At 40.9% G+C, this 20,013-nt stretch overlaps 1 protein-coding gene across 2 annotated transcripts in view; it reads right to left on the reverse strand.

Moving 5' to 3' along the window:
• LOC145537822 (uncharacterized) overlaps positions 1-20,013 on the reverse strand; it is a 236,423-nt gene that overhangs the window by 6,673 nt on the left and 209,737 nt on the right. The window contains exon 1 of one of the 2 annotated variants that reach the window (XR_014076441.1): positions 705-892. The exons of the other annotated variant lie outside the window; for it this stretch is intronic. The gene's annotated coding sequence lies outside the window, so the exon portion shown is untranslated. Of the gene's footprint in view, positions 1-704; positions 893-20,013 lie in introns of those variants that run through there. 2 annotated transcript variants of the gene reach the window in all.

The following is a 20,013-nucleotide window of genomic DNA, read 5'->3' on the forward strand; positions in this document are numbered from 1 at the left end:
GATGCTCCTAAACCCATCACTCTGAGCTCCTCCCAGCATGGACCACACCCTTTGCAGAACATAACTGGCAACCCATAGACAGAGGAGCCTGGTGGGCAACAGTCCACCGGGTCACCAAGAGTCGGAGGGGATGTAGCGACTAAACAACACAAACAAACTCCCTTTCACCTCCCGGGATAAGAAAGATACCATGAATAACCGCAGTGCTAGGACTGGGGCTTTCTCCAAGAACCCTCAGGTGATGCTCACAAACGCATCACTCTGAGCTCCTCCCGGCATGGACCACACCTTCCGCAGACCAGAACTTGCACAACAACTGTCACCGGGATCAGGGCCGAGAAAAATTTACGAGGAGACCGCTGACAATTCCTGAGAACCTACGGGGCAGCAGAGACTATACAGAACATGTGAGAAATCCCACTGAGCTTTGGTGGGGAGGGGGAGAAGGGAACTACCCACAATGCTCCTGGGGAGCCCAGGTGCGCCGCCCTCCCAGAGATGAACTTCCCACACCTGGCGGGCTGCTTGGCAGGCAGGCTGCGGCCTCGAACCTCGGCTGAGGTGGAACTGGGGGGTCCTGGGGTCCCTCCCCGGAACTCCCTGCCCACCCCGCACCCCAGGCTCCTGGAAGTTCTAAGCTCGAGGCCCCGGTTTCCACAGAGCACTGACCCCTCGAGGCCTCCACACAGCCCCCCGGTCCTTACCCCAGTTTTCTGCAGCTGGCCCGGCGGACCTGGGACAGGAAGGGGGTGCAGGCATCACGAGGACGGCGGTTTGCTGCGCAGACGGAAGGAGCCCGCTGTGAGGCGCCCGTACAGAACCAGAAGCCTCCACAGCCCCGCCGCCCGGAGACGCTCCACTCTTGACATCCCGCGAGAGCCTGAAAGATCACGTGAGACCGCCGAGTACCGTCGCGAGACCAAGCGAAACCCCGCGAGATCACCTTTTTCTGGGAAGGGAAGTCACGTCTGCTGGCCTTTCGGGCCTGTTTCCGCCATTTTGGAGTCCACCTGATGCTCTGTTGTTAATTTCTGTGAAAGTTCACAAATTCAAACGCTTTCCCTGAGAAGGCAGACGCAGGGTTTTTTCCTGTCTGCCCATTCTATCCATTGCTTATGACTAAGATACCCTCTTCTGTGTTCCTACGCTGGTCCCTTTAATGCTCCACATACTGAAAAGAATTCCACGACCTGATCTCAAAGTATTATAAAATCTCCAGGTTTGCACACTTGAAGCTACAAGTAAATAAACAGCTGGTTTTAGAGAGAGAAAAAGCCTGGGAGAAGTGAATTGTTATTAATACGCTTACCATCCTGTCTGAAAGTAGCATACTCAGGATTGGTGGAGGGACTTCCCTGGCAGTCCAGTGGTTAAGATTTCAACTTCCAATGTACGGGTGTATAGGTTTGATCCCTGGTCAGGAAACTAAGATTCCACATGCTTCCAGGCCAAAAGACCAGAAGATAAAACAGAGGCAATATTGTAACAAATTCAATAAAGACTTTGAAAATGGTACACATTAAAAAAAAAATTCTAAAAAGTTATGTGGAAAATAGGATCAGATCATAGGTGCGTTCTTCAATAGTCAAGGTTGCTCAAAGACCTCTTGGAAGTTTTTTTTTTTTTAATTACTTGCAGTTTTTTGGTTTTTGGTTTTTTTTCTTCAGACAAGATAATTTTGGAGATAGTGAAAAAAGAAAACAAAGATTTTTCAAGCTTTAAGCCCTGGTAAATTTATCTAGTATATGTGCATTCATTTTGTTTCCTTTATGGAGCAAAGAAGGGAACCAGTATAAGGAGTTTTCCCTTGGAATGCCAGGAGAACACACACATACACACACAACAGCATTAAACAGCTTGTATCACCGAAGAGAGAGAGATTAAAGCTGATCTTCAGAGTAACCCCAGAGTGGAAGGATCCCTTCCAGTGAAGGTTTGGAGTTTTTTTTCTTATATTTTCAGGAAACCTTGAGGATGTGTTTGGCTGGCTTCACTTTCTGCTCTAGAGAGGTTCTTACCTTGGAGAATAAGGCTATTTAAATGTTTAAGATTCTCAACAAGTTATAACTGTTTGGACTCTGTGACTGTAAAGTTTACAAAAGAAGCAAATGTGAAAAAGGGTTTTGTTAACTTGTCTCAAGTACAACTACTTGAAAGCTGATAACTCTTGTTTTATTTCCTGAACTGAAAGTTACCGGGCAAGGTGGTGTTCTTTAGGTCAAGCATGAGAGTTGCCTTAACCTCAAATCATTCCCTCTCCTTCACTTTCTTCTCAGAGATTCAAATGTTTGGTTCTCACTCCCCTTTCACCTTCTCATGATTTATTCATTTTTCAGATATGGATCTTTTATTCTATCCACACCTCTGTCACCCAGTGTACAATTCCTTTTCAGAAATCTGTGTGGAGCCCCGACCCCCCCAAAAAAATTAAAAATAGAACTGCAAATTGACACAGCAGTTTACTTTTGAGTACTTGTCTGAAGCGAACAAAAGTATTATGTCAAAGAGATATCTGCACCCTTATGTTCATCGCATCTTTACTCACAATCACCAAGATGTGGAAACAACCCAGTTTCCATGAATGGGTGAATGAATGAAAAAAAATATTAGAATACTATTCAGCTGGTAAAAATGAGAAAATCCTGCTATTTATGACAACATAGATGGGCCCTGAGGATATATTATGCTAAAAGTTAGAGAAAGACAAATACTGTATGATCTCACTTACATATGGAATCTAAAAAAGAAGCTAACAAGCTCACGAAAAAAAGGAAATCATGTTTGTGGTTCCCAGAGGCAGGGTGTAGGTGGTGGGGGAATTTTATAAAGGTGGTCAAAAGAGATAAACTTTCAGCTACAATGTAAATAAATAATAGAAATATAACACACAACATGATGACTACAACAAAGTTGTGTAGTAATATATGAGTTGCTAAGAGAATAAATCCTAAAAGTTCTCAAGTAATTATGAGATTAAAACCACAAGGCATTATGCTGTACAACTTATACAGTATCTAAATTTACTGTATGTCAACTATATCTCAATAAATTTAGGAGAAAAAATCCTAGTCATGTCCTGTAGATTTATTATCATTATACAGGTAGCATAACTAAAAATTTCCAAGTTATCTCTTAAACTGAGGGTACAAATGATGCCTCTAATTTTTCCTTTTTGTTTTTAAATTTTCAAGTGACTGAGAAAAGTCTTATACTTGCCGGTTGAAAATAAAGATGGTGTAAGTGGAAGAAATAAGCATATGCAAGCATATATCATCTAAACTGTGCCTTCAAATCTTTACATAGCAGGAACATTCAAACATTCAACGTTTCAAGTTATAGAAACTTTATGGCATGAAACTAAAACAAACAAGGCAAAAAGTGAAGGTTGGTTCAATAGTAATAAACACAATAATTATGCACATTTTATAGTGCATAATGCCAAGCATGAAAATGCTTCTTAAATCTTTTAGAAGCTTTGAAAAAGAAAGTGAAGCAATTCCCAAAACTATTCAAATATGGAGAACACATATATATAGACTCAAGAAAAATGGTATAGATGATCTTATGTGTAAAAGAGAATGATACACAGATGTAGAGAACCTATCTATAGACACCAAGGCGGGCAGGGGGTGTAGGATGATTTAGGAGACTGTGATTGATACATATACAGTAGCACTAGTGGTAAAGAACCCGTCTGCCAATGCAGGGAATGTAAGAGACGTAGGTTCGATTCCTGGGTCAGGAGGATCCCCTGGAGGAGGGCATGGCAACCCACTCCAGCATTTCTTGCCTGGGGAATCCCAAGGACAGAGGAGCCTGGCAGGCTACATTCCATGGGGTCACAAAGAGTCAAACATGACTGAGTGACTGCACACACACACACGTGCATATGATGCAATGAGATCAAGAAAAAAAATAAACCCTCTTTGAAGGAAGACCACACTATCCCAAGGCAGATTTTGTTTCTCAAAATTATTTTAAACAATGCCAACATTAAAACAACATACCAGTGTAACAGAAACTAACAACACTGTAAAGCGACTATACACCAGTAAAAATTACAAAAACCAACATAGCAGATATACAAGGAAACACTAACAAATGGCTGAAAACCAAGATAAATGTGGAGAGACAAAAAAAAAACCCTAAACATAACAAAAAGAAAACCCCAACAACACAAAGAAACCGTAACCAATCCAGCTATTGTAGATAGCAGAATAGGAGTTTTACATGCCTGTCATTACCATCTTCACTAAGTGCCCAAGGTCAACATCACCAGTAATAAGACATCAACATGATGAATGAAATGAGAGGACATATTGAGGATCGAGTATCATTCCTACTGGATTTCTGCCCAAGAGGCACACCTGTAGCCTTGTATAATCATGAGAAAACATCAAACTTTGAGGGACATTTGACAAAATAACTGGTGAGTATTACTCAAAAGTGTTAAGATCTTAAAAAAACAAGAAAGACGGAAGACCATTATAACAGGACACTGAAAAGCAAAATTAAATGCACTGGATTGCAGCACTGTTTACAGTAGCCAAGACATGGGAACAACCTACATTTCCATCAACAGAGGAATGGATAAAGATGTGGTACATATACACAATGGAATATTACTCAGCCATGAAAAAGAATGAAATAATTCCATTTGCAGCAACACAGATGGACCTAGAGAATGTCATACTGAGTGAAATAAGTCAGACATAGAAACACATATAATATTTTATATTGCTTACACGTGGGATCTTAAGAAATGATACAAATGAACTTACTTACAAAACAGAAACAGACTCACAGATGTAGAAAACAAACTTCTGATTACCAAATGGGAAGTGGGGAGGAACAAATTATGATTTGGGGATTAGCAGAAATAAAACTACTACATTTGAAATAGATAAAACAACAAGGACCTACTGCATAGCACAGGGAACATATTCAATGCCCTGTAATAAACCATAATGGAACAGAACTTGAAAAATAAAATATATATATTATACTATAATTATATATGTGTGCTCAGTTGCTAAGTCATGTCAGACTCGGCAACCCCATGGACTGTAGCCCACCAGGCTCCTCTGATCCATGGAATTTCCCAGACAAGGAAATACTGGAGTATACTTGGAGTATTCTTGGAGGGTTGCCATTCCCTCCTCCAGGGGATCTTCCCCACCCAGGGATCAAACCCATATCTCCTGAGTTTCGTGTATTGCTGGCAGATTCTTTAGCAGCTGAGCCCTTGGGAAAACCATAACTGAATCATTTTGCTGTACACCACAAACTAACACAACACTATAAATCAAGCATTTAAATTTTCAAAAAAAAAAACAGGGAAAAAATTTTGGATTTTTACTAGACGCCATTAAATCATGAAAGTACCAGCTACTAAATAGAGATAATTGCAATAATGTCTAATATTAGATATTCCCAACAAAATGCTCATCTCTAGCACTTAAAACATTGTTTTATATAAATTATAAAAAGGACAGCCTACTTAATGAAAAAAAAAAAAATAGTTTGCTTAGTAGGATATCAAACTGCCATTCTTTAGCCATCTGTGTAATGTACATGAAGACCATACACAGACCTTGTGTCCCAGAGTAACTGAAAGTATAAAACTGATGATCTCAAGCACTGGCATTAAAGCTCTGGAGTAAATGAAATCTTTCCCGAGATGATGTTTTATACTAAAATTGGAATAGTCACTTAAGACTATTTTAGCAGCATCAGCAAAGTTGAAAATAACCATCTTATAACCCAGGCTCAGTCTCTGTGAAAATAATTGGCTTAAAACTCAACATTCAGGAAATTAAGATCATGGCATTTGGTCCCATCACTTTATGGCAAATAGATGAGGAAACAATGCAAACAGTGACAGACTTTGTTTTCTTGAGCTCCAAAATCACTGCGGATGGTGACTGCTGTCATGAAATTAAAAGACAGTTGCTCTTTGGAAGAAAAACTATGACCAACGTAGTGTATCAAAAAGCACAGACATTACTTTGCAAATAAAGGTCCATCTAATCAAAGCTATTGTTTTTTCAGTAGTCATATATGGATGTGAGAGTTGGACTATAAAGAAAGCCGAGCACTGAAGAATTGATGCTTTTGAACTCTGGTGTTGGAGAAGACTCCTGGGAGCCCCTTGGACTGCAAGGAGATCCAACTAGTCCATCCTAGAGGAAATCAGTCCCGAATATTCACTGGAAGGACAGATGCTGAAGCTGAAACTCCAATACGTTGGCCACCTATTGCTAACAACTGACTCACTAGAAAAGACCCTGATGCTGGGAAAGATTGAAGGCAGGAGGAGAAGGGGCCGATTGGAGGATAAGATGGATGGATGGGATCACCAGCTGGATGGACATGAGTTTGAGAAAGCTTCGGGAGTTGGTGTTGGACAGAGAGGCCTGGTGTGCTGCAGTCCATGGGGTCGCAAAGAGTTGGACACAACTGAGCAACTGAACTGAACTGATAACACAGGCATTGCATTCTTAAATAGATAAAACTGTAGATGTCCAGGAGTCATGTACAGATGTGAGAAAACTGGACCATAAAGAAGGCTGAGCCCTGAAGAATTGGTGCTTTCAGACTGGTGCTGGAGAAGATTCTTGGGAGTCCCCTGGACAGCAAGGAGATCAATTCAGTCAATCCTAAAGGAAATCAACCCTGAATGTTCATTGGAAGGACTGGTGCTGAAGCTGAAGCTCCAACGGTTTGGCCGCAGGATCCAAAGAGCTGACTTATTGGAAAAGATTCTAATGCTGAAAAGATTGAAGGCAAAAGGAGAAAGGGCTGGCAGAGGATGAGATGGTTAGTATCACCGACTCACTGGACATGAATTTGAGCAGACTCCAGGAGACAGTGGAGGACAGGGGAACCTGGCAGGCTGCGGCCCATGGGGTTGCAAAGTATTGGACACAACTTAGCGACTGAACAAAAATAGCATGCAGGTATCTGCAAATATTCCTGTATCTTAGAATTTTAACTTGTCTTGTTTTACATGTAAATATATAAAACACATGTGTACACACAAACTTATTGAAAAGAGTGAAATTGCACACATATTCTTCATAAAGAAACATGTCCTTCCAATAAAAATTACCTCCAGCCTATCCAATGTAGAAATAATATCTTACAGAAATACTATCTGAGTTCCCTGTCAGTTAATTAGCATGGACACAATGGTTTTCCCTGGTGGCTCAGATGGTGAATCTGCCTGCCATGCAGGAGACCTGGGTTCAATCCCTGGGTGGGGAAGAACCCCTGGAGGAGGGCATGGCAACCCACTCCAGGATTCTTGCCTGGAGAATCCCATGGACAGAGGAGCCTGGTGGGCTGCAATCCGTGGGGGTAGCAAAGAGTTGGACACAACTGAGCGACTAACACACACACAATAACACAATAATGGTGACAATTAACAAAGTCAAATACATCTTCTCCCAGAGCTTCAGTGGGAAAAAAATCAGAGTGGGAAAGACAAAATAATTATAACGCTGAATATACAGTGCACACAAATTCAGATACTGCAGCAATTAAAAGGAAAAAAATAGAAATAAATGAATAACTGCAAGTAAAGGTTAACAGTAATTTAAACAAGTGGAGATCAGCATACTCATTTCGTAAATTGCATCTTTTAATAATATCATTGTATTATAATTGCATACATGTAGCCTCAGATCCCAAAAGGATACCCACGAGGGACAGGAGATGAAAACACGACCTTTCCAAAATTATATTTTCTTTAATCATTAAAACATTAATAAAGCTACTTGAAGATGGCGCCTCTCATTTGAACTAGGCTGCATTAGACATTCATTAAACATTTGGAGGAATGTGTAAATAGATTAAGTCAAACCCACATTATAATTGCAAAGATAATAACTCTAGGGTTCTGTCAGTTCTAAAACACACTCACGGCCGTTTGCCCCTAAAAGAGATTAAATGTTCAGTTATCAAGTCGGCAATGACTGTACTCAAGGTAATAGGAAATGACTTTCTTCTATTTAGTAACATTTTGCTATTTAGTTTTAAGGGGTATTGGGTTTTCTTTATAGCGCTCACCTTAGCAAGAAGCAATTATGTAAATATCTCTGCATTATGGCTGTGGTCCTTCCATCACCCTTATTCTAAACAGAAATGACCAATTAAAAAAAGCAAGGGTTTAAAACATTTCACAGACTCCAAGATGACTATTCAGGGGCTAGTGGAGCTGAGCAGAAAAGGTGATTAAGTTAACTAACTATATACTTCGAGAAGTCAGGATAACACAAGCTTTCTCTGAAGAAATTAACATCACAGCATACATTTGTGAAAATTTGCATATTAAATCACCTGTCACCCACCCCCGTTGTTTGGGGTCATTTTTTCGTATTTCCACAAACGAAAATAAATACAAAAAAAAAAAAAAAATAGAGGGAAGCCATTATTTAAAAAATAAAGTCTAGAGTACAACCTTAATTAAGAGTTATTGAGTATTGCTATTGTTTCTACTTATACCACTTTGCTCCCATTGTCTGAAAATCATTCAAATATGCAAAATATGGGGCTTCCCAGGTGACATTAGCGATAAACAACCTGCCTCAAAGGAAGGACACACAGGAGGTCCAGGTTCGACCCCTGTGTTGGGAAGATCCCCTGGAGGAGGGAATGGCAACCCACTCCAGCATTCTTGCCTGGAGAATCCCATGGACAGAGGAGCCTGGCGGGCTACAGTCCATAGTGTTGCAAAGAGTTGGACATGCTTGAGGAACTCAGTATGCATGCATGCAAATTATGATTGTTTTCTCATACCTTCCTCAATTTTAATCTAAGGAAAAAAAAAAAGTGTTTTCTTTCACTCTCAAGTTTCCAAGACAGTAAAAAATACCAGTAAGTAAACAGCTGAAACCTGGCAACCTAATTTTAATCATGTCTTGCCTGCACAAACGTTTTCTCACCAAAGTGAACGTGAAATTAGCTCGATCGAGTCTGACTCTTTGACACCATGTCCATGGAGTTCTCCAGGCCAGAGTACTGGTGTGGGTAGCCTTTCCCTTCTCCAGGGGATCTTCCCAACCCAGGGATCAAACCCAGGTCTCCCACATTGTAGGTGGATTCTTTACCAGCTGAGCCACAAGGGAAGCCCAAGAATACTGGAGTGGGTAGCCTATCCCTTCTCCAGTGGATCTTCCCGACCCAGGAATCGAACCATGGTCTCCTGCATTGCAGGCGGATTCTGTACTAACTGAGCTATCAGGGAAACCCTTTCTTATCAAAATGCCCAACATTTCATTTCTGCTGCAATGATGTACTGAAAGACATAACATGGGAGAGATACATGTACATGAAGCACCCCCTCAACGTGTTTGCAAGTCACCTTCAGAGAATGGAAGAGGATACCATTTCTCTACAGTGATTTTTTAAATTTTATTATATTGATACTTTATTGGAGTATAATTGCTTTCCAATGTTGTGTTGGTTTCTGTTGTGCAACTTCGTGAATCAGCTGTGTGTATACACATATCCTCTACCTCTTGAGCCCCCCTCCCACCCCACGCCACCATCTACACAGTGAGTTTATTCCATCCCTTCAGTAAAGGAAGAGTGGAGCCATCTCTGATGTCTGAATTGTACAGTGACTTGATGTAATTTCACAAATGAGGTCATCTGAAGGAGAAAACTGGCTTACTTTCTTCTATCATCATTTTTTCTCTACTTGGTGTTCCTTCTGTTTCCAGGTGCCCACCTCAGAGATATTTAACCCATCCTCAGAGCGTCTACACATGTTTTCATACACATGTGCGTGCATGCTAAGTCACTTCAGTCTTGTCCGACTCTTTGGAACCCCATGGACTGTAGCCCGCCAGGCTCCTCTGTCCATGGGATTATTCAGGCAAGAATACTGGAGTGGGTTGCCATTCCCTTCTCCAGACATAGAGATCAAACCCACATCTCCTGCCTTGGCAGGTGGAAATTCTTTACCACTGAGCCACCAGGGAAGCCCATTTAGTTAAGTTACTCCCTTTCTATTCTCCACTAATTACCATTAACAGTCAATATTAACTGGAAAAATGCTGAAGAAATTTAGTACGGTGGTTCCTTATTATCCTGCTATAACTGCTACCAATCAAAGACCACTCAAACTGCACCCTCCAAGTTCAGTGTTTAAAAATTAGGAATTGCCATGCAGAAATTAAAAGTAAACTTTTGGTTATCAGGGGGAAATGAGTGAGGAATAAATTAGAAGATTGGGACTCACGTATACTTTGCTGTTATTTGTCGTTCAGTCGTTAAGTCGTGTCTGACTCTTTGCGACCCCATGGATTGCAGCACACCAGGCCTCCCTGTCCATCACCAACTCCCGGAGTTTACTCAAACTCAAGTCCATTGAGTCTGTGATGCCATCCAACCATCTCATCCTCTGTTGCCCCCTTCTCCTCCTGCCTTCAATCTTTCCCAGCATCACGGTCTTTTCCAATGAGTCAGCTCTTCACTTCGGGTGGCCAAAGTATTGGAGCTTCAGCTTCAGTATTATTTTTAGCTTCCTAAAATTATGCTTTTTTTTTGGCAAGGCTTGAGATTGATTCTTAATATGATATCAATGTTTAGACTCCTATCAGTCTTGCAGAAGCCGCTTGAGAAAAACAGCTAGATGGATGGTTTAGGAGAGTTGATGTTATTAAGAAATAGGATTAATTTCAGTAGGAAGAAAATTTCTAAACAACCAGTGCCCTAGGGAATTATCACACAGATGAGAAATCTCTCATAACAGGAAAAAGTTTATTTTTCATTCAAATTCCCAATAACACTGTATGCAAATAATTATAATTCCAAATCAAAGTCCAAATGACTAATATATTTGAAAGCCAGTTTTGGTGGACTTATTAGTTCAAATTCCAAGGAAAACTGGGATATGTATTTCAAATTTATATTTCAAAATCTGAATAACCCAGTGATCAAGCACTAATATACTTACTCTAATTCTGAATAACATCAGTGTACTTACTGCATCAAATTAAAATGCTAATTAATTATTCCCAATAATTCTAGGTGGCTCTAGTGGTAAAGAACCCAGCTGGCAATGCAGGAGATGTAAGAGACGGGGTTCAGTCCCTGGGTCAGGGAGATCCCCTGGAGAAGGGACTAGCAACCCACTCCAGTATTCTTGCCTGGAGAATCCCATGGACAGAGAAGCCTGGTGGGCTACAGTCCATAGGGTCCCAAAGAGTTGAACACAACTGAAGTGACTTAGCATGCATGCAATAATTCTAGTGTGTTTATTTCAATCTCCAATTCGAATTTCAAAATTGAAATAACACTAAGAATAAATATGGGAACAGTTATTATTTTTGATTCCAGATAGCACTAGCATATTTATTAACTTAGAATGATTCTAATTTCTATTTCTGTCTTAATTTATCCGTAACAAATACTAATGTACTTATTAGCGTAAACTGCAAATAGGATTTCGAGTCTCATTAATTCAAGTTCCAACTCAAGTTCTGAAATATAAACTGCATTGGTATCCAGCACTGCAACAACTATTAGTTCCAGTTTCAAATAATAGTGGTGTAATTATTGCTTATTTCAATTAAAATCCAGAATTTAATATCTCATAACATATACTGCGGCAATTATTAGTTCAGATTCAAAATAACACTGAAAAATGACTATGTTACATTTCATTTCTATTTTCAGCATTTCACTATCTCCTCTAACAATCACCGGTACACACATATCATTTCCGATAACAAGTAACACGGCGTTCTAGCTGTTCATTCCCAACTTCAAAGAACAGATGCTTACGTATTTAAACTCCACGCTGGGAAAGTTGATTTCTCGGACTCCCCTGGTAGGCCAGTGGTTAAGAAAGTGCCTGCTTGTGTGGGTGACACGGGTTCAATCCCCGGTCTGGGAAGATCCCAGGTGCCACAGAGCAACGGAGCTCGTGCACAACTATTGAAGCCAGCATGTTGCAGCTACTGAAGCCCACATGCCTAGAGCCCATGCTCCACAACCAGAGAAGCCACTGCGATAAGCCTGCTCACCACAATGAGAGAGTAGCCCCCACTCTCTGCAACTAGAGACAGCCCGCCCGCAGCCACAAAAACCCAGCACAGTTGAAAATAAATATTTTTTTAAAAAGTTTACTTCTATGTTCAAATTCCAAATGAGATCAATTTGCGCATAAATTCATCTCTCAGTCCCCATTCTAAAATGCAAATAAAACTGATAACAAGGTTGGATGCACTTATCACTTGACATTTCAGGTAACGCTGATGTATTTATTCCATCCCTATGCTCAAAAGCACGTAACGTCCGGGGTTCACTTTTAGCCGAAGTGCCACTTCGATTCCAAAGTGTAGATAAATCTGACCACAAGCATAGGTGCACCGATAAGGTTGAAATTCCAATTAAAACTGGAGTGTGCTAATTAATTAATATGCCAATTGGTGCGCAAGTATGCTAAGCTGCTTCAGTTGGGTCTGACTATTTGCAACCCTATGGACTGTAGCCCACCAGGCAACCACCAGGTTACCATTCCCTTCTCCAGGGGATCTTCCCAACTCAGGGACTGAACCCAAATCTCCTGCATTACAGGCAGGTTCTTTACCGTGAGCCACCAGGATAGCCCATATTTTGATAAACACTTTTGAATTACTGTCATCCTGTAAAACTATTTAAACTTGCTCAACCATGTGATCACTGAAACCTCACATTATATCCTTTAGATAGCTCAGCTGGTAAAGAATCCGCCTGCAGTGCAAGAGACCCTGGTTTGATTCCTGAGTTGGGAAGATCCACTGGAGAAGGGATAGGCTACCCACTCCAGTATTCTGACCTGGAGAATCCCATGGACTGTGTAGTCCATTGGGTTACAAAGAGTCGGACACAACTTTCAAATCAAATAAAGTGTTCTAAAAACTCTGTGGGGGTACAGTAGACCTTTAGAACATAAGACATCTTTTTTAATGTTTATTTTTATTTATTTATTTGGTTGTGCCAAGTCTTAGTTATGGCAAGTGGATCTTTACTTTCAGCATGTGGGATCTAGTTCCCTGACCAGGGATCGAACCCAGGACCTCTGCATTGGGGGCTCAGTCAGCCACTGGACCACGTGGGAGTGCCTTAGACTTCATGCATAACCAAAAGCTTGTACATCCTGTACTAACATCTCTCCAACCCCTTCTTCCCCCAGTCCCTGTGAACTACTATGCTACTCTCTGCTCCTATAAGATGGAGTATTCTAGATTCCTTATACAAATGGTATCATGCAGTATGTGTCCTTCTTTTTCTGGCTTATAAGTTGCTGAGACAGTAGATCCTAATTGTTGTTATCACAAAATAACAATGATGATATAATGCTAGTAGTGGGAAGAAACTTTTGGAAGTGATGGAAATATTCATGGCATAGGTTGTGGTTTCACAGGTATATATCATACCTGTCTCCCAGCTCATCAATTTGTATATGTTGAATACACAGTTTTTTGTATGCCAATCACACGTGCATAAAATGGTTTAAAAAGATACTAAAGAAACTCCAAAGTGTTGAACAGGTACGCTTCAAGTAAACAAAAACCTCTCAACTATTTCTAATATTTCACCTTCATTGCTTAATTCTTTAAGTTTTCTTTTATGGGGCTTCCCAGATGGTGCCAGTGGTAAAAAGAACCCACCTGCTAATGCAGGAGACATAAGAGATGCAGGTTCTATCCCTCGGTCAGGAAGATCTCCTGGAGGAGGAAATGGCAACCAAAGTGTTCAACAGGTATGCTTCAGTCAAACCAAAACCTCTCAATTAGTTCTAATATTTCAACTTCATCCCTTCATCATTTGTTTTCTAATATAGACCAAAAATATATATATATTGATAAAAACATATTGGGTTGCAACTAGAGATTATCATACTAAGTGAAGTCAGAAAGACAAATATCATTTGATACCGCTTACATGTGGCATCGAAAATATGACACAGATGAACCTATCTAGGGAAGAGAAACAAAATCAGAGACACAGAGAACAGTTGTTGTCAAGGGGAAGCGTGGAGGGAAAGGGAAGGACTTAGGAGTCTGGGATTAGCAGCTGTAGACCATTGCATATAGGATGGATAAACAACAAGGTCTTGCTGTACAGCTCAGGGAACTCTTCAATATCCTGTGATAAACCATCATGGAAAAAAAAATAAGAAAGCATGTATGTATGTATAACTGAGTTACACATACTGCTTTGCTATATAGAAGTAATTAACCTAAGGCTGTAAGTCAACTATACTTTAATAAAAAATAGATTAAAAACAAAAAAGACGCTTTATATATAAAGAAAAAAACTTCACTAAAATAGGAGAAAGTAACATTTTTTCATTCTGTGCAGGTGGTCTACATGCATGCAATAATAAATACCTGCGGGCTTATTCCTACTGAGATACATTATATCAAGAAAAGGTTACTCAAATATAACTGTGAGATTGAAATATTTCTATATAGAGCCAAAAATTCAATCTAATTCAAAAGACAGGGACATTTCTTCCAGGTAAGGTGGTGAGTTAGTCTCTTGGGCAGTCTGGGGCTAAAATTTAAATTTTAAAAATTTTAAAGAATTTTAAAAATACTGAATCTATGTGTAGAACTTCTCTGGGAGACCAGAAAACTGAACAAAAAAAGTTTAAAATCATACCCATGGCTGAATCATGTCAATGTATGGCAAAAACCACTACAATATTGTAATTAGCCTCCAATTAAAATTAAAATAAATTAATTTTTAAAAAGATTAAAAAATCAAATCAAATCATTGTAAATGAAATTATGTATCATATTAGAGAAATTTTGATGTCTTATTCGAAAGTCAATCATGGGTACTTATAAAGAACAAAATAATCTAGGGGACAATTCTATTTATATGTATTTCTAATCTGTTTTCAATGTTCCCAGTTGCAGCCCTTTAATTTTCCTGTAATAATACACACTCATACTGTAGTAATTACTTTGAGTTAATTTCGTTTCGTTTATAAGCAAATGAAGCTAATTTAAAATTAAAATTCAAATGATAAGCCTTTCACTTGATTTAAATTAATAAAAATAATTGACCTGAAGGTTTATGAAATTATTCTACCTGGAGCATTTTCTACTGAGGATCCATGCAGATGTAATTTTCCTAAGGTCTAAGAGAGGAGATGCAAGCAGATTCAGTCTGATTTATATCCAGAAAAGATGTCTGTGTAGTCCATTTTTCCCCCTTTCTCCTTCTTTCAGTGAGTTGCTGGCTGGGTTATCACAGTCTAAGGGAACCTGGCAACTGAGCAATGCTTAGGAATCAGCATGCATGTTCAGTTGCTCAGTCATGTCTGACTCTTTGTGACCCCACGGACTGTAGCCCACCAGGCACCTCTGTTCATGGGATTCCCTAGGCAAGAATACTGGAGTGGGTTGCCATGCCCTCCTCCAGGGGCTCTTCCCGACCAAGGGATCGAACCCATGTCTCTTGTGTCTCCTGCATTGGCAGGTGCTTTCTTTACCAACTGCGCCACCTGGGAGTCAGTAGAATCTTTATATAGATTTTTTTTTTCTCCAATCGGTTCGTAATTTAGGTCAAAACTTGGCTATTATGTAAACCCTCTAAGGACAGAAGAGTGGTGAGAATATGGCCATGAATTATGTGCATACTGAAATGAATAACCCGAGCGGAGCTGTGATGGATGCTACCCTTGCCAATTTCTATTTCCAGTGTTCCCTTTCTTTTCTAAGAAGAAGAATAAAACATGTCACCCAACTTCACTAATTGGTATCATTGCTTCCAGCACTGTGATTCATGTCTGATGTTCAAAAGCTATGGAGTGGAGCTGGACTTGGTATTAAATTGTCAAAGAATTACCCACAGAAGCTTTCCAAACTCTTGCAGTTGTGAAGGCAGCATGCTTTATTCAACCTCCATTCAGACAAATCATTTCACGTACTGCCTATATTTTGACTCAATTTCCTTGCAACAACAAGAATAAGAAGGTAAAAATAAACACACGGTCTTTAGCATACTTGAAAAGTGTTGCCTTGCCTTGGGAAGGAGACAAAAATGATGAATTCTTCATGCTGAAAAATGTATGACACTTGGGTGAAACTTAGCAATATAGTGAATATGAGTTAGCCATTTGTTTGAGGGGATAACAGCTAGTTTATGTTCAATAGGGCTTCCCTGATAGCTCAGTTGGTAAAGAATCCACATGCAATGCAGGATACCTGGCTTCAATCCCTGGGTTGGGAAGATCCCCTGAAGAAGGGATAGGCTACCCACTCCAGTCATCTTGGACTTCCCTGGTGGCTCAGCTGGTCAAGACTTTGCCTGCAGTGTAGGAGACCTGGGTTCGATCCTTGGGTGGGAAGACCCCATGGAGAAGGGAGAGGCTACCAATTCCAGGATTCTGGCCTAGAGAATTCCATGGACTGTATAGCCCATGGGGTCACAAAGAGTCAGACACGACTGAGCGACTTTCACTTGCACTTTCCCAATACAATGGACATGAAGTTGAGCAAACTCTGGGAGACAGTGAAGGACAGAGAAGCCTGGCGTGCTGCAGTCCATGGGGTCACAATGAGCGAGACACGGATTACCAACTGAACAACAGCATACTCCAAAAGGACTGGGGTCCTTATAAGAAGAGGAGATCAGGACACAGACACACACAGAGGGATGACCACGTGAGGACAGAGGGAGCAGACGGCCGTCGACACGCCCAGGAGAGAGGCCTCAGGAGGAACCAGCCCTGCCCGCACCTGGATGTCAGAGTTCCAGCCTCCAGGACTAGAAGGGAATAAATGTTGCTTAAGGCCCCCAGTCTATGGCCCTTTGTTACATCAGCTCTAGACACTACTAACAAGGGTTATCGCCCATGGCAAACACTGGACTTCCATAAGTTTCCGCTTCTACCCACATCAAGGTGTGATGAATCTAGGATGCGGAAAAAATCAAAACAGTAACGCTCTACATTGATGCAGAGAGGCGGAAAGCTGTCAGGACGATAAAGATGTAACGTTGGCACGGCTACCACAAAGTCAACGTCTATTAGACCCTGCTGCTTATTGAGACAGAGAATGAACAAAAGGAAGAGATGAAACGGATACAGTTGCCCACACAATAGCTGTATTCTACAGGCCAGGTGTCTGTGTTTGGTTCATTTGTTTCTCGGGAGAGATAAAAGAACATGCATTTGAATGGCAGTTGCAATTGAAGTCTCCACCAGATGAATTTCCGTCTCGATCCCTGTTGCTCTGCAAAAGCACCTGGATTCTGCAGAGGACAGACATGATAACAAACAAAAAGAACCACCACCTGCGCCTGGAAACGTGGGCTGCCTCTCAAAACACCGATTATCATCTTCTTTTCGTTTCCTTTTCTGAAAGAAAGACCAGAAAGCTGTAGCTGCTACACTGTTTTCTGGACCATCTTTCATGCTACATTGTTTCCATGCAGATAGCAACTTTTTAAGTTCTTCCAAATAAATGCACTTGCCTAAGAGATAAAGCCAAAGCTGATGCAGGTGATAGGAGAGGCAGGCTGAGGCATCAATGGTACTCATACAGATGATAGCTGAAGTGGCATGATTTGAATCAAGTAATTATTTAGAAAATGATTATTTGGTTGCACCAGGTCTTAGTTGAGGCTTGTGGGAGTTAGGTGAAGAAGAACTAAAGAGCCTCTTGATGAAAGTGAAAGAGGAGAGTGAAAAAGTTGGCTTAAAGCTCAACATTCAGAAAACAAAGATCGTGGCATCTGGTCCCATCACTTCATGGCAAATTGATGGAGAAACAATGGGAACAGTGGCAGACTTTATTTTGGGGGGCTCCAAAATCACCGCAGATGGTGACTGCAGCCATGAAATAAAAAGATGCTTACCCCTTCGAAGAAAAGTTATGACCAACCTAGACAGCATATTAAAAAGCAGAGACATTACTTTGCTGAAAAATGGTCCATCTAGTCAAGGCTAAGGTTTTTCCAGTAGCCAGGTATGTATGTGACAGTTGGACTATAAAGAAAGCTGAGCACCAAAGAATTGATGCTTTTGAACTGCGGTGTTGGAGAAGACTCTTGAGAGTCCCTGGGACTGCAAGGAGATCCAACCAGTATATCCTAAAGGAAATCAGTCCTCAGTGTTCATTGGAAGGACTGATGTTGAAGCTGAAACTTCAATACTTTGGCCACCTGATGCGAAGAACTGACTCATTTGAAAAGACCCTGATGCTGGGAAAGATTGAGGGCAGGAGGAGAAGGGGACGACAGAGGATGAGATGATTAGATGGCATCACCAACTCAATGGACATGAGTATGAGTAAACTCCAGGGGTTGGTGATGGACACAGAGGCCTGGCGTGCTGCAGTCCACGGGGTTGCAAAGATTCGGACACGACCGAGCAACTGAACTAAACTGAACTGTGGGACTTAATTGCAACATGCAGGATGTTTAGTGTTGGCAGGCAAATTCTTAGTGGCAGCATGCAAACATTAATTGCAATTTGTGGGATGTAGTTCCCTGACCAAGGGACAATTCCTGCATTGCAGGGCAGGAATAGAGAGACAGACCTAGAGAACAGACTTGTAGATAGACATATATACACTGCCATGTGTAAAATAGATAGCTGGTGGGAAGCTGCTGTACAGCTCAGGGAGCTCAGCTCGGTGCTCTGTGATGACCCAGGGGGTGGGGGATGTGGTAGGGAGGCTCAAGAGGGAGGGGATATAGGGATACACACGGCTGATTCACGTTGTTGTACAGCAGAAACCAACACAACATTGCAAAGCAATTTCACTCCAATTAAACTCTAAATTAAACTGTGCTGGGTCTTTGTTGTTGCACATAGGCTGGGGGCAAGGGGGAGTTGAGGAGATGGCAGTCAAAGGGGTACCAGCTTTCAGTTATGCATGAAGTCTAAAGGACGTTCCTGGTGGTCTAGAGACTGAGACACCTCCCCATGTATGCAGGGGACCCAGGTTCAATCCCTGGTCAGGGAGCTAGATCTCACATGCCATAACTCAGAGTTGCTGCACCCAAATAAATAAAAGGTAAATATTAAAAAAGATGTCTTAAATTCTAAAGACCTATAGTACCCCCACAGAGCCTACATTTAACATGTTGTAATGTGTACTTTTTACATCATTTTCCTTCAGCTAGTGAAAAATAATCATGTGAGGTTTCAGTGACAAAATGGTCACATAAATTAAGGTAGTTTTATAGGATATTTCATTGGGTTTCAGCCAGAAAATTGAAGGTGGGTCATAGGGAAGCAAAATTTCTGCAAAAGTGATAGCAGTGCTCCAGCTTCGGTCTCGAGGAGACTCACACTGCAGAATTTTTACCAGATAAAGCGGAAAGTAAACCTAAAAATTGAAACAGTTTCCTTGCATTGCAAAGTGATCATCACACCACACAAAACACATCTTCTCACCTAAGTGGTTGAAAATGGTATCATCTGAAAATCTGCTTTTATGAATTTTTGCAATCCTGGATGCAGCCTGCAGAAGTCTAAATAGGCACTGACTTCAGTTTGAAAAGAACGGTAAGCGAGCAATCCAGGACCTAAAATTAATCAGAATGCTGCTCGCTTGGATGAAATCATGGAAAAGTGCAAAATAAAGCATATTAATTTTTCTCCTGCTTTTGTGACTATTACGATTATGAAAGTGAAATTTTCTCAGTTGTGTCCAACTCTTTGCACCCCCACGGATTGTAGCCCTCCAGGCTCCTCTGTCCATGGGATTCTCCAGGCCAGAATACTGGAGTGGGTTGCCATGCCCTCCTCCAGGGGATCTTCCCGACCCAGGGATCGAACCCTCATCTCCTGCATTGCAGGCAGATTCTTTACCATGAGTCACCAGGGAAGCCCATTATGATTATATCCAAACCTTTTTATGCCAAACAAACTCAGAATGGTATAGAGTCAATTGACATCTGATATCTTTTGCAATGGGTAGGAGGAATATTGTCTGCTTGAAACTGACTCTGTAGAAATTATTTTGCTTTAAAAACTTATATTTCCTGGACCTC

This window comes from Giraffa tippelskirchi, chromosome Y, assembly GCF_054371585.1.
Source record: "Giraffa tippelskirchi isolate mGirTip1 chromosome Y, T2T-mGirTip1v1.2.pri, whole genome shotgun sequence".
NCBI lineage: Eukaryota > Metazoa > Chordata > Mammalia > Artiodactyla > Giraffidae > Giraffa > Giraffa tippelskirchi.